General features: G+C 44.4%; 1 protein-coding gene across 1 annotated transcript in view; it reads right to left on the bottom strand.

The window, feature by feature from the left end:
* Nucleotides 1-15,522, bottom strand: part of bcl11ab (BCL11 transcription factor A b) — a 42,384-nt gene that overhangs the window by 5,617 nt on the left and 21,245 nt on the right. The gene's annotated exons all lie outside the window — the stretch shown is intronic.

Genomic DNA, 15,522 nt, shown 5'->3' with positions numbered 1-15,522 from the left:
TTTGTATCTTCTCAGTTTTAATTACTAGAATTGGTTGACAATGTAGTAGATTGTATGTAAAATTAATTATAATGTTCGATATTTTTTATTACAGTTATTTCATTAAGAAAGCAGCCTCCTGGGTACCATTGCACAATCATATCAGCACAAATTCTGTTAATTCACAAATCACTCGGGGTCTACTTTTTTGTGTGATGATTGGACATGACTGAATCTTGACACACAATTCATTTAAACAGAGAAAAATACTGAGATCCGTCACTTTAACATATTGATTAAATATGTATTTTATCCTTTTTTTTCAAACCAGCGTTGATTTCCAGTGGGTGTACGCTACACAAGAGAATGAATTAAACAATAATGAGAGATATCTCAGGCAGCAAATATACAATTTACACAGTTGAGAAGGCATAGGAATATTTCAAACAATAATTGACTTTCAATAGCACTTGCACACTGACCGGAGATTTGCTTGACAATGCACGCCTAATCTCGTTAAACACACTCATCTCCCCTCCATTGCCATGTTTACAGAATTAGCAAGGCTAAAGTGGGACATGTATCTGATGCTGCATATTAATGCTGAATACAAATAAGAGGTCACATGTTAATAAATTGTACCAGCGTTTATCACAAAAAACACACATTGACAGCGAATAGAAGAGAAGGGGGAAATTGTGTATGAGTGTTTGTGTGTGGGTGGGGAGGCTCCTATGAAAATGCATTTCATGCAATACTTTTCTATTTCTGATATTTCATGCTTTATGGATTTATTTAAATCCTCTCAGGTGAATAGAAAAGGAGAAGAAGGGGAAAGCAGAAGTGAGAGATATGCAAAATAAGAAGCATCCGCCACTTGCAAATGTGCTCCCTCTTTCATCTTTTGGCTTTCTTATCCTTTCTTCTCTTTTTTCTTTTTTCACTGGAGGGCATTTTTCTGAAGTCATTTGCAGACACTGAACCCGAAACCATGGCCATACTGTGCGAGAGAAGCAGAACAAGGGAGAGGGAGAGACGGAGATAGGCCGTTTGTGTGTGTGTGATTGCGACTATGAACGATCCCTAAGATGGTGGATGGACGGTCCTTGCATGTTTTAAGCCTGCTGTGGCTAAGAGACAAAGGGTTGAAGAAGGGGCAGGAAGAGAAGACGGCTGCTGAGAGAAAAGAGGGATGTTGTGGATGGGCAAAAGACAGATTGGCGTTCTGTAGTTCTCGTTTACATCTCATGTGTCCACGGACGCCGTGGCCCCCTCTGAACAATCTCACTTAAAGACCAGAACACGGCGTAAAATGTGCACCCAATCAAACCTCCACGCAAACCTTTTTCTCTTGACTGAAAAGAGTTGGAAGGGGGGGGTATACTGGTAAATTATGGATCATTACAATCTGCAAAAATTACAGTTAATTGCTGCCACCTGCAAGGGGCTTTGACCCACTATGGAATTTTTCCATCATAAAAAAGCCATTTGCCCATACACGTTTTTGCTCCCTCTCTCATAAGCACAACTAAAATGTGCCCATTACATTGGCTTTGGCTATATGTATGTTTCCTGATTATGTGTGTGTTTTTTATGGCTTTAAATAGAAAGCCCCGTATCACTCGTAAAACGGTTGCAATAACCTGGCCTCTCCTGTTCACTTTGCTTTGATTTGCAGCTTATACACACTTCCTCAACCCGGTCTTAATGTGTGAGCAGAGAGTGCATATGCACGCGGGGGAAAATAGATGATTTTTCTGTTATTGTGAAGGACAAGAGAGGGAGATGAGGGGGCTGGCTAGAATGTCGTCTTCTCCTCCATCTGAGGGAAAGAAAGCACTGAGGGATCGTGGAAGTGAAGGAAGGAGGCAGGAAAAAGGGAAGGGAGCGAAGTAGGGAGAAGTGTGGCGTGAAGGGGACATTCCTAATGACAACCCAGCACACTTCTGAAGGACACCAGAGCCACAACACAGCACTTCAAAGCCGGTAGTCAATTCATTTTCTTATGTATCAAAAAACAGCATGTCTTGCGCTATGCAATCACAGGCCCATCTATGGACGTTTGACAAACTGTGCTCATGTCACAAGCAGCGACAATAATTGTTATTCCCATGCAGGCAGTGGACACATTGATGGGCATCAACAGGCCAGGCCAAAGCATGCCCAGATTCACAACAACGGCAGAGAGGATATCTAAATAAGCCCACAACTGTCCTTGATAGCTGTCCTCAAAGGGATGGAAGGACAGTTATTCAAAAGGAGAAAAGACATTCTGACAAGGCATTTGACGGCCTTGAAGGTTTTTTTTTTTCTCGTAAGAAGAGCGGAGAACTGTGTGAGGGTGGAAGGATGATCTTATAAACGAGTCTGTCCTCTAATGGAATAAAGGAGAGCTCCCTCTCACTCTCTCCGTCTGTTTCTCTCCTTCCATTAGCTCTAAGTCTGTGGAGAGTTAGGGCTGGAGAGCAGGAGAGCTGGGGCTAAGGCTGGATCTCCAGGTCCCTTTGAAATAGGATCAGCAGAGAGGAGAAACCACACTGACAACCCCTTAGCTGCCATTTCATGGCAGGGGCTGAAAGAGGGGACTTTGGGGGGGAGAGAAGACAGAAAGCATATAGGAGAAGTGAGAGAGGGCAGGGGGATCAGGAGCAGAAAAAGTGGAAGAACGATAATCACGGAAAAGAGAAATATAAAGAGGCAGAGGAAAAAAGACGTAGAACAGTTAAAGGAAGGGAAAGGGGGGTTAACAACTCCTTCAAAGCCATTTCAGCACATTGCAACACAAAGCAGGGGAAGGCTATTATGGTGTCCCACGGACACAGTGCACTGCTATCTGGGAGAGAATATGATCCAGGGATCATGCACAAGGTCGACTGACGCAAGGGCAGGAGAAGGGTCTGACTGCAGAGCTCCGGGCTCAGGCCCACCTCCTCCACTGGGCCTTTTGCTGTCTCGTAACATAAAGAAGCAAATAACTTACACTAATCCTTTGGTTTTATCATAATGTCGTTAGCAAACCAATGTTAATGTTAGCTGAAATGCCTACAATAAGCTTTTTGCATATTTTTTTTCTGTTCATTTTTGTTATTAGCTAGAATTTGTGAATCATCGTGTCAAACAGCTAACGTTAGCAGCAGCAAAGCAACGTTCAGGTGAAATGATTAGGCCGACATTTAGCTTTTTTCCTGCTGTTTTTTGTGTAATATTAATGTAAATGTTTGTACCGTTAGCTAGAATCCGTGAATCATCGTGTAGCGCAGCTAACATTAGCATAGCAGCACTGCCACTCACAGAAAATATGTTGCAAACGTTGCAAAACCCTAATGTAATCATTTCAGCCTGTGTAACATTACTTTGCTAACTATATTAGCATAAAATCATAGTGTTAGTTTAAATTATTTGGTGCTTAACAATACGTTACCTAACTTTATAAATTACAGTTATATCTGAATATTAAAGATGCATTGTTTACTGTGGTGTTATTGAAGTTGCATTAAAACTACTGATTGTATCCTGCTGATCATCTCTGTAACCTATAATACAAAGGCTTATAAACATATAATACACTTAAACATATGAAGCCTAAACGTGATAAACACATTTTCCAACATGGGTCCTGTTGATGCAGGTGGGCCTGAGCCCGGAGCTCTGCAGTGGGACGCTATGGAATGTCAGAGGGGAATAAAGGTGCCATAAACAGCAGATATGGTTGCCTGTAGTGGCTGACACCATATCTGCACCTCAGACAGCAATGTTGACCAGACAATACACACACGAGGCTGAGGACTCATGTACACTTTGCTCATGCAGATTGCTCTATTGTTCCTGAACAAACCCCCAAACCCAGTCTCACGCACTCTTTCAATCAGCACACACACGCACATAGAATAACCATACCATGCCCTTCCCCCTTTATCCCTTCAGCCAAAACACAAACAAACAAAACAACAACGCCAAGACAACCATGACCTTGACCCAGTGTTGGCAGGTCAACGATGCGTTAAGGAGAAAAACTCCAACTGTCTTCTCCTCCCTTCATCTCTCCATCAAACCCAACTTCCATCTCAAACTTTCTAGCCATACATCCAAAAGCTGGCAGACTTTGTCTTGACCTCCATTTTTTTTTTTTTTTGTCCTTGACCAATCCTGATTGTGGGCTCAGGCCATCCTGGTGTGACCACGCAGCTCTCACTGATATTGGTCATTTAGCTAATGGAGGAACGAGCTAACAGGATTAGCTCGCAGGCCCTTCCAAAAGGAGAAGGAGGAAAAGGAAGGCACAGAGACGGGAGACACGGGGGACACAGCATGTCACCGCCATTTCCCAAAGCTATCAGTCGCCCCAGGGCTCAGGAGCACTCACACACACCTGAAAAGTGATTATGCTAATAGCGGGTCTTTGCCAATATTCATAAGTGTTTATAGGTGTTGGAGTGAGTGCCTTGGGAAGACGGAGGGTTGTCAATACAGTGCCTCTTAAGAGTGCCTCAGCCGTAACTGGCGTTAATGTGATTACTACTCTGTTTATGTCATTAGGGTATTCACAGTCAGGGATTGGACAGAGGTGAAGGGGGAAGCAGAAGAGGACAGGTTGAAGAAGAAGGTGGGGAATTGGAAGAGGCTCCAATGCACCCATTAGAGGTGCTACTTTAGTGTCCTGCCTTTTCTTAATTCAGTCTCTTATACATGACTTTCACCATGACTTGAAGGTCTGAATGGAAAAAAAAGATTGAACTAAAATTCGTCAGTTGCTTTAGAATGTAACAGCAGCTTTATATTTCTGCATTCATTGGTGTCTCCTACACGGCATTAGCCGAAGATGTTTTATCAGTCCGTTTGTGAATACCTGATAGGCAGCTGGCTGGCCTTGACCTTACTTCTCTACCTCTCTCTGTTTGTCTGCCACACACACACACACACACACACACACACACACCAGTGCTCACACACTCACTCCTTTGTCCCGGGCCAGACTCGTTGTGGTGCGCTCAGCCACTGGCCACAGACAAAAGGCTTGTTTGACCAACACTTGTTCCTGAAACAAAGCCGGATGCAGGAAATACGGTTTACTAAACAGAAAGCCAGCCAGGGAATAGAACAGGCCCAAATCCCAGTCTTTTTATAAGTCTGATGTGGACCGGGGGCCTGTGACGCTGGCTGGTGTTGGAGTCACACATTACACAATTGGGAGAAGCAGACCGCTAGCCACTAAACACATGGAGAAAAGTGGAAAAAAAAAAAGAAGGAGATGTAGAAAGAGGCAGTAAGAAAAAGAAGGTAGAGCTTAGAAAGAGGAGGAAAAAAAGCCTAGCTGGCATGAACAAGCAAAGAGAAGGGGGGGACAGATCCCCAGATAAAGATGCATGGTGGTCTCTGAGGGCCTGTGCCCGGTATAAAGTAATCTGCTGGCTGTGGCTTTGTCTCCAATCAGACTTTCACACTTCTTACCTTTCCTCTCCCCTTCTCCTTCTCCTGAAAGTTGATAAGAGCAACAGTGGAACTGAGGCGTCTCTCTGAGCCACTAAGAAACCATTATGGACAGATGGCACCCACACAGGGGCCAATGAATGCATGCTCCATGCACAATGGACAAATGCATGTGTGATTGTGTGTGTGTGTGTGTGTGTGTGTGTGTGCGCGCAGGGGAAGTCAGTGTGTTTCTAATATGCATGTGCCTTTGCATGCGTGTGAATCTTTAATGAGCATGCATGCTCATTGTTAGCGAGTATGACCACATGAGTGTGTCCATGTATTTGTGTGTGTGTGTGTGTGTGTGTGGACATTAGTATGTAATACACTTGCTACAATAATTTCAAAATTAGCATCGCTCTATGCTGTCTGTTTCCCCGCGTAACCCTACTCCCTTTCATCTTTTCTCGGTTGAACTGCGTTTGAACTGACCATCCACCCACCCATCCACTCGTCCATCCATCCGTCTGTCCATCCGTCCATCCGTCTCTCTATCCCTCCATCTATCCATCCATCCATCCCGACTAAGCCCAGCTGGACAGCTTCGTGCTTGGGTGCGGCTCGGTCCGGCAGACCTTATAATAGCCTGGGCCAGTCGTGTCTCTGATGCAGATCATTATTTGCTCTCTGCTTACCAGCGACGGTGGGAGGCCGCACGCTGTTGTTTCTCATCCTAGCTCTAATGGTACAGTGAAAAGACCTCTGGGCTTCTAAGCTTAACCAGTCTAATTAAATGGACCATCGCTTATGTAAGCATCCGCAGAGATTATTTATTGAGTTGGGATCCGCTTCACAGGATCAAAACCGCCGTCAACAAAAGCCAACGCTCAACGGAGTAGGTATTAAATAAAGGAATGGAATCAAAGAAACTGCAAACTGCCAAGTGTCAGTTTAAGCACACATATCCAGGTACATAAGAAGACTTAATCAAGCAGGAGTATTTTTGGACTCGGGCAATATCCCAGATGGGCGAGGAGTCTCTGAGCACTTCAGAGGGGAAATGTGAAAAGTGTTCTGTCAAAGAAAAGATATGTCTCAATAAACTACAGCTGAAGGGGAGGAGGGTGGAGTAAAATAGGCTAATGAAGAATATAACAGAATAAAATAGAATACAATAGACTACAATGGAAAACACATTTTTGCCTTCTTTAATTTTCAAAATGCAGGCTGCAACATCATCCGCTGTCTTTCCTTACAAGCATCATCCCTGTTTGAAGTGTACAGACAAGAAAGCCTCCATAAGACATGAGGCCAGCAGCCCGAGCTTCACTATCTCTGCATAGCTCAGCTTATGACAGGCTGGCGTCCCTGCAGAAAGGATGGAAGAGGACCAGGGAGGTCGACTAGCTGCACATTTCTGCATAAATCTCCAGATAGATAGCATCAGGAGAAGAGAAACAGGGGAGGGAGGCAGGCAAGCAGCAGAGGATGATAAGGCCCCCGGGGCAGGGCATTCGACACTGTCAAAACTGTTCCTTCTCCGGCTATTGGACGAGTGGAGCGCGTTATGAGCCTGCATACCATTTGCCAGGACGCGATTCGGCTTCACCGGAGCATACAGGGCCCTGTATCTGACCTCTCCTGCCCCCCCCCCCTCTTCAGTCTTCACAGACATGCAAGGAGCTGGACGGCTCAGCACAGCGCGTGGAAAAAAGACGATGAAGATTTGAAGTAAACACATTACTATACAGCTCTGATCATCAACAGCTTTACTGGTGAATATTCTGTGCAACATGAGGCACTAACAGAAGTCACGAGAAGCCAGCATGTCAGTTACATTGTCACAAAAAACAAACAACTACAACATACTGGATGTCAAAGCAAACTGCTCTGGCAATAGATGATTCAATCAAAGCTGTCAGGCTGTAATGGGACTAACGGGACAACCATTAAATATCACAAAGCTGTGATGGCCATAGAACTGAAATGTCACATGAATACAATGTAAAGCTTCATAAGAGTGACATATCAGGGCAGCCAACAATGCTGTATAGTAGAATCGTTTTGTTTTGTCTTTGTAGTCGCTACACACCTTTCTGTTCTCTATTTCTGTTGCTTTTGTGTCGCTTCCTAATTGTTTTCATCCCCTTTTTAGTTAGTTTGTCATCATGCATCTCATTTTAGTCATTTTGTGTGTCTTTGCAGCCTTTTTGCACCTCTTAGTAGTTGTTTTGGTGTCTTTGTAAACTTTTTAAGTTTCTTTGTGGTCATTTTGTGTCTCTTTGTGTCTCTTTCATTGACATTTTGTAGGAGAAGGCCAGTTGGGGCCCCTGGGCCTGTGCCCGGTAGGCCCGTTCAGTAATCCATCCATATGGGAACCCACATTTGTTTTTATGTACTTGACTCCCCCACGCATCAGCCAGGTCGCAGCACCCTTGGATCCAGTATGAATGAACTATCTTGCTTATCGACACTTCAGCAGGAACGCCTCCCCTGTCTCTTATTCTAAACACGATTTTGGTGAGTGAAGTGCAATAGAGATTTTCACACCCTCTAAAGAACAAGAGGCTTTGCTCCCTGAGAAACTGATCTGTCACCACCTGCATAAGCTCTCCTACAAAAACCACATTTTCTTTTAAAGAAAAGCAACCAAAGGAAAACTATAGCATAAATGTGTTGCCATAGATCATACGTCGAAGAGTAGGGGTGAAACAAAGAGGATACACAAAAATGAAGTTAGGAGGCACTCGTGAGCCCACTGTGTTGACTGACTGAGACAGTGTTGAAAGAGAGAGGGAGTGTGAGAGTGAGCGAGCAAGATAGAGAGAGCGAGAGAGAGAGAGAAAGCAAATTAGAAGAAAAGAAAAGTTGAAGAGGAAGAGTGGGCAGCGAGGGTTACAGACTTTGCCTGATCTACAGGCACAGACCTGCAGTCCGGGTATCTCTGAGCTCATGGAAGTCCGGACACACACACACACACACACACACACACACACAAAGTATGTCTGGACCGAGTAAACACTTCAGCCTGTCTGGAGGATAGAGTCATTCCCTCTCCGTCCCTCATGCAGCCTGCATGCTCCCTTGTTACTCCTCCTTCCATCACGCTATTTCCTTAACACGCTCTGATGACAGCACTGAGAGAGGTTAAAGTGGGTCTGTCTTTCACACACACACACACACACACTCACACACACACTGACCCCCATACATATGAACACATTTTCGCCCTCACTCTTTCTTTTACCTCTAAAATACTCACAAACAGTTTCCCTAAATCTTTCTTTTCCTGAAGCTGAGAGGCACTAACTTAACACCTGTGCCACGGTACACCTCTCTTCTTCTCCACCCACTCATTTAGTGCCGGGCAGATCTCAAAATCCATCAGGCCAGTGTGTACAAGTCTTTTTTTTTCTTCTCCTACCTTTGCCTGGGGTGCTCTGCCACTGTAAATAATATTTCCAGAGAAAGTGAGGCACAGGCAAAGGAAAAGGAGAGAGGGAAACAGGGAAATATACTCATGGTTATTTTAATTTCTGTGCGATGTGGCTGAAGGAGTGGATTGAGGGTCTGTGTGTTTGGGGTTCCAAATACACCTGAATCACCGGTAAAATACCACATTATCATGACCTGTTTTTCAAGCACAAGTAGTACTAATGTTGACCTCGGTTGTTTGTTCCTTAACTCGCTTCCAGAAACCCCAGAAGCTCTAAAGCATGGACCATCATTTAGATATCCACGAACAAGGGCTGTTTTAAACATGCAGTTATTTTTCTCTCTGCCCTACCACCCCAGGGTGAGAGGACCAGGGCATGTGAGCTCGGGCCAACCATAGCAGTTCGTTATGCATACGAGCCTCAAGGCATTGTGGAGGGACATGGCACTTTAAAAACAAGAGGGCCAGTGTGTTGGAGTGTCCCGTGGCCTGGAGCTGTGGAGGCTGAGGGTTTAACACGCGTCCCATCTGCTGTGTATGACTGTGCACACGGTGGTCGAGTGGTTAAGGGAGCATCAATAGCCGGACTCTTTAGATCGAGGGGTATCTCAGGGTCAGATGTAGCTTGGAAATCCAATTTCCTTCGAAACAGGAAAGTGGGAAGTCAAGAGAGATGTGTCTGTAACCGCAGAACTGATGTCCGGACTTTGGATGAAAACTGATCGTATCACAAGTTCAGTGTATTTTTAAATGTTTGTACAGTAGCACAAGTTAAATTCACTGTCATAACAAGAACATGAAGTTCCCTGATCCTATAATAAGGACACAGCCACTAAACAGTGAGACCTCAATGCCCCCAACCACCATCCAGTCATCCAACCCTCTATTCCCTGTCCCATTATTAATTCATCAAGGAGAAAACAGTGCTGGGCCACTTCTCCACCCAGACGCTTTCCAAATCCTGATTAAAATTGCAAAATGGCCTCCTGTTCAGCCCTAATTCAGCCCCTTCAAGACATTGTGACAGAAGCAGGAAGAGACATGGCAGACCGCGGCGGTCAGATATCCAAAGTGACCTACAAATGTTCGCTTCAGTGCTCTTCTGCTCGATGCAAGGACTTCACACTGTTAGGACCATAGACTGTATGAAAGAGGTGGACACAGCCACCATGACACTCAGTCACTCATTGATTTGTGGACGACAATTTTGAAGCCTGGATTTATCAGCTAATGTTAGCTAGCTTGGCTAGCAAGGTGCAAACCATAAAGAACACCTGACTCCTGAGAGTTCCTATTATTAAGACATACAATTTACTTTCAGGAACGGAAAACACGCTGTGAAAGGGCCAAAGTAGATGAAGTGTACCTTGGTAGCCAACTGTCAATCACAAGGTAGCCCCACCCTAAAGAAAGTACCCTGTTTTACCGTTGATTTTACTCTACATGAACAAAATTGACATTGTGTTGTTTTAAAAAAGACGAGGAAGAGGTAATAAATCAAGTGAGAAGTACGGATATTTTCTCATAGACTACTATACAACCAGAATTATTTTGCAATCAGCAGGTTAAAGGCACTGGCTTCACCTTTTAGACCCAGAGGTTGCCGCTTGGTCAGGTTTATCCTCGAGGCCTAATACCAACCAGGGCCAGAACTTTTTGGAATGTTGTTTCGGAAAAAAATGCCCCAAACAAATGGTTTCCAAATCAAATGAGTCAAGGTTGGATTGCACATTACAGGACACAATATTCTTTCCCGAAGACACAAGAACACACTGTACACACCAGAGAAAAGACTGTCGGGTTACAACGGGGTGAATGCAGCCAGTTAATACCTACATGTAACGTTTACCATCAATAACAGTTCGTAAGATGGATGGGCCATATGCTTGGCAATGGCAGGCCACGCTCCACACAATTCTTCATCTCCGCGGCTCCCCGTACCAGATTCCTGCCTACTAATTGAAGACATGTGGTCTGATCAGCCGCCATAGCAACACAAGACAGGCGGGTAAAATGGTGGACAATAGGACCTAGTGCCGCTCAGAAAGTTAACACCCAGAGCTGTACTCCTCTGTGTTCCAACAGAAGGCAAAATCTGCACTTATATCAGTGATAGGTTTAACTCTGTGGCACTGTAAGAATCATTCGGGAAAAAAAACATGTTTAACACAGTTACCTGTGTCTTTTCAGTTACATTGTGTGCACAGCCACACCGTCACCGGCCTGTTAAAAATACAGCATGTGGACCCTTCCGCTTTTTCTCCCCAGAGGTGTGTCAGGAACATGCATAGGTCCAAGCAGTAGCGAGCGTGATATTAATTAAGGTATCCAACCTGTAGGTTCCTTTGTGCCCAGCTGTAGAGCATAAATCAGGCTTTTAACGAGGCTAGGGCCCTAAGATCTCAAACCGTGCTGGAATGCTACCTGCACAGCCATGCCAAAAATCTGTCTGGGTCTAGGACTCCTATAGATCACTATGTTTATAAGGGGGGCTATAGCGACCTACCCTGGGGAGGGAAAGAGGGAGGGCGGAGCAGACGAGCAGAAAAAGGAGGGTGGCAAAAAGCGAGGGGGGGGGGGGGGGTTCAAGAGCTATTTCTATTGGGTCATCAGGTTTAAGTAAACATGTGTGGTGTTGCTGTGTCAGTGTTCATGTGTGTTGCGTGGACACATGTGTCCTGCACCACAACAAGTTGTTTTAATGAGGACTTTTTATAACAAGCAAAGGAAAAAATAATAAGACAGACGGAGCTAATAAGAGAGAGAGAGAGAGAGAGAGAGAGAGAGAGATAAAGACTTAAGACAGAGGAGGGGGTGCAGTAACAGGTACACAAGCAACAGTCAAGGTGCGATCAGCAAAAACAATAAATTCCCTTTTCTCTCCCTCTAGACACACATGTCGAAGAGAAAATTAGCTTTTGGACCTCGGAAAGAGTTGATGAACAGGATACGTGAAGAAAAGCCTGTGTGCCTTTGGTGACAGAAGGATTTATTCACAGACAGCTGCAGGACAGGACACACATATGTCAAGACCGACTGACTCGCTGACTCGTTGAATGGCAGACTGAGTCCACCTTCAAGCCATTGTTTCTGCACAGAAAGGGTCCATGAACTCAGACATTCCACAACAGGCAGTGGCAAGACGTACTTACACACAGCCAATACACAGGCATGATGCAACACACACACACATTTGCAATCTCACAAAGGGGTCCGAACTCTGCTCAAGCAATGCGTTAAACCGTACTGTAGTTTATTGTCATGTACTGTGCATTAATTAGAACAGCAGCACTTTCCAATGCTACGCCTGCACTCCTGGAAAGCTTACCAGCTAACCAAGCGTATATAAATAAGTCAGTGTGGAAGTGTGGAAATTTGGATTAATGGCTGATCAGGGGATGGGTAGAGCTGGTTTCTCTGGCTTTCTGCGCTCTGCAGCACCACCTGAGATTTATGGGCCAGATGTTTGTGCCATTGCTTCTCTAACAGACTATAAAACTTCATTTAGAGAAGGCAACAGCGGAGTCTCGATGTAAGGCGTCACCAACATGCAAAAATTTTGCTGCGCTGTTGCAAATGTCAACTCCTAAATGATTAAAAAATGTAATTAACAAACGGCTTTCATTATTGGGAATACTCTCAGTTTCTCCCTCTCTCCTTCTCTATTTTTCTTTCTGTCTCTCTCTCTCTCGTGTCACTTATACAATGACAGCCCTGACAGGAATGTAACTGCACTCCCTGCCAACATGAACTCAGGTTCTCAAGATCCACCCTGTCATTTTGAGAGGGGCTGACAACCCCAGAGTGACACAGAGGTCGCGGGGGCATCGACCCCAGTGGACTGCTTGTGTTGCATTCCGAGAAATGAACTTTGCAGGTTTGCACGGGGTCAAACTGTAAAGATCCTACATGCTCATACCATACATGTCCAGCTGATATGGTGCAGGCCTGCAGACAATCCCAGGAGGACGCTTTACAGACGACCCCATCGCTATCTAGTGTACCTTTGACACGACTATATAGATATATAAAGACATAAAAAGATATGTTTGCTCTTAAAACACATGGCCTTTATTGCTCTCGTCCGGTTTCATCACCTTTGCAGTGCACAGAGGGCTAGCTGATGAAAAGAGGAATTAAGGGCAGTGAAAGAACAAGGATATTATCTGAAGAGGAAGGGGTGTAGTTGAAGGGTGTCAAGACCGGCGTAAAAAGCTGTGTAGAGGAGAAGAAGGGGAAAAACAAAAGAGTGGTGGACAGCTTTACACTGCAGCACCCCATTCTAGATTACATTAGTGGCAGCTGCTTCCTTTGTGTGGTTTTATGGCCTGGCCCCAAGAAAAAGCTGCTAAAATTTCATTTAATCTGCTGCAGAAACTCAAGTGTCTGTCAGCCACTCAAACAAGGGGGCCTAAAAGCACCATGCTCTCAGATAACTGAGGCAAAATAACGCTAATAATATCTCTCTCCGTGGCCATACAGGCAGACATTTTGTGTAACCAAAGAGGGCTCGCCTGTGCCGCCGGTGCATGGGAAACTGGCCCGCTCTCCCAGTCCAGGGGCAGGCCCTTAATGGCGTGTGAGGGAGCCAGACAACGTCCCCCTTCTTCCCTCCTTCTCTCCCCTCTTTATCTCCACCTCCTGTTCATCCTTCCAAGTCATTAGCTTATGTTAATCGCTAAAACTACCAAGAGTGACCCCCAATTTCATTTAGTATGCCACTATACTTAACAGCAGATGAAGACGCAGCTGCTACAACTGATTTATTAAGGTAAACTAATTGTATGACTGAGCCTATATTTTGGGCTCATTTGTATCAGTTGCCCACACTTTCTGACTTTGACGCATACAGTGTATGATGAATTAAAACAATTTCTCATGCAATTTATTTAGATTTCAAAGGGAACGTAATATGCTTTTACAGTAAACAGATAAACAGTAGGGAAATGTGCACCCGAAAGTACAGTGACACACTCATCCTTCAGTTTCAACAGAAGTGCTGTTTCGGTTGTAATAGAAAATGAAATTAGTTTGCCTTCACTAAAGTAAAAAACACCAGACAAGAATGGATTCAGTTCCTCTTTTTGGGCCATCAATGGCCATATGCACACATTTTTTTATTTATTCACGTCACTTCTCAGTCAACACAGCCCAGTATGTAGGCCGAATTTTGGCTAAGCTAACGCTAACAGGCAGAGCTTCTCTGTCTGTGAAGGACTGTGATGTGAAGTAAGAAGCACATACTGTAAGTAACATTATATCATTAAAATGTTTGTGTTGTGTTGATAATAGAAACGAAATGGCTTGTAAATGTAGTTTTAATGAACGGGTGAATACATCACGCCAAAGTTATTTAGGAAGCTAACGGTGACTTGTACATACGTAGTGGTTACTTACTGAAACAATCATCTCACATCCCATTCATTATTCAATCAAATTCAGGCTTCAGCCAACAGTAAACATGGCATTCATTCGTGAAAATCTTGACATTAATTTAGGAACAATGACATGGCTCAATAACTAGCTAGTCTTTTTAAACAGATGCCTTTATTTCATCCATATGCGCTTAAAATTGTGACGCTATTTTCACTTTCATCATCCTCCAAGCACATTAGGTGATGTGTAATATATCTTGGTTCAAAATCATAATCTATTTTTGCATAACTGCTTTTAACTCATTTGTTTCTTTCCTCATGGAAAATAACTGTCTTTCTACATTCAGATTGGCTTTGTAAGAAAAATGTTTTTATCCTACAAACTCCAAAAAACCGAAGGCTATACCGTGGCCCAAAATCTAATATGATCGAAACCATAATTAAACAAAGCCACAAACAAAATTAGCCAAAAAGTAGAAATGCCAGCATTATCCTTTTAAAGAAAATGCTATATCTAATTTGCCTGCTCAAAACCCTGCTCTTAAAGACCCAGATACCCAAAAGTAAACATAAAAAAAAAGCCCCCCCAACATTCTGCTGGCCGTGTTAGCCTGACACAGGGATGGAGCTTTGACAGCAGTGGTAACTGACAGAAAGCAGCCGTACAGGCAGCGGTTAGGGGCAGCTTCCTTCCTGGGCTTTGGGTTCACAAAGCGACATGTCCACGAACGTCCACATACATTTTATTCAGATAAACTGAAGGAAGGAGAAGGGGAGAGGGGGGCTGGAAGAGAAGGGGTTATACTGCCATGTGATGCCACTGCTGTAGCTTTAGGCAAGAAGAAGAGGAGGAGATGCAAGGGGCCCCTTTCCTTCGACCTCTCTGATAATAAGATGGCAGGAGTGAGGAGAACTAGGGGGATGGGAGAGGGAAGGGGGAACTGAGAGGAAGCCAGGAAAAGGCCAAAGCAGGGAGAGAGATAGCGAGGCAGGGAGGTGTCTGTCCAAACCAGATCTCTGCTCCCTGGGTCTGAATGGGGGCAGATCACAGATGAGGAAAGTAAGCTTGTGATTCTTTATCCCACAGGAGCAGGTCTCACTTGCATGCTGCTCATCCTCTCAGGTTTGGCTTAGGCTTAAGGGACTGACACCAGTGTGTGAGGATAATGACAATGAAGTATAGCTGCCACATAAACCACTCATCTCCTCGTCTTGCAAGACAGGCCTGTTTGTCTCTTCACTGTCAAATTAGCACAATTCTCAGAATAGGGCTAATGCCTGATGCACGTTTTGCTACTTGTTGAGCATGCTGAGTTCTTTGTA

The sequence above is a fragment of the Centropristis striata genome, chromosome 1, assembly GCF_030273125.1.
Source record: "Centropristis striata isolate RG_2023a ecotype Rhode Island chromosome 1, C.striata_1.0, whole genome shotgun sequence".
NCBI classification, from domain to species: Eukaryota; Metazoa; Chordata; class Actinopteri; order Perciformes; family Serranidae; genus Centropristis; species Centropristis striata.
The sequence above is the reverse complement of the archived record's forward strand: the minus strand, read 5'-3'. Positions and strand labels throughout refer to the sequence as shown.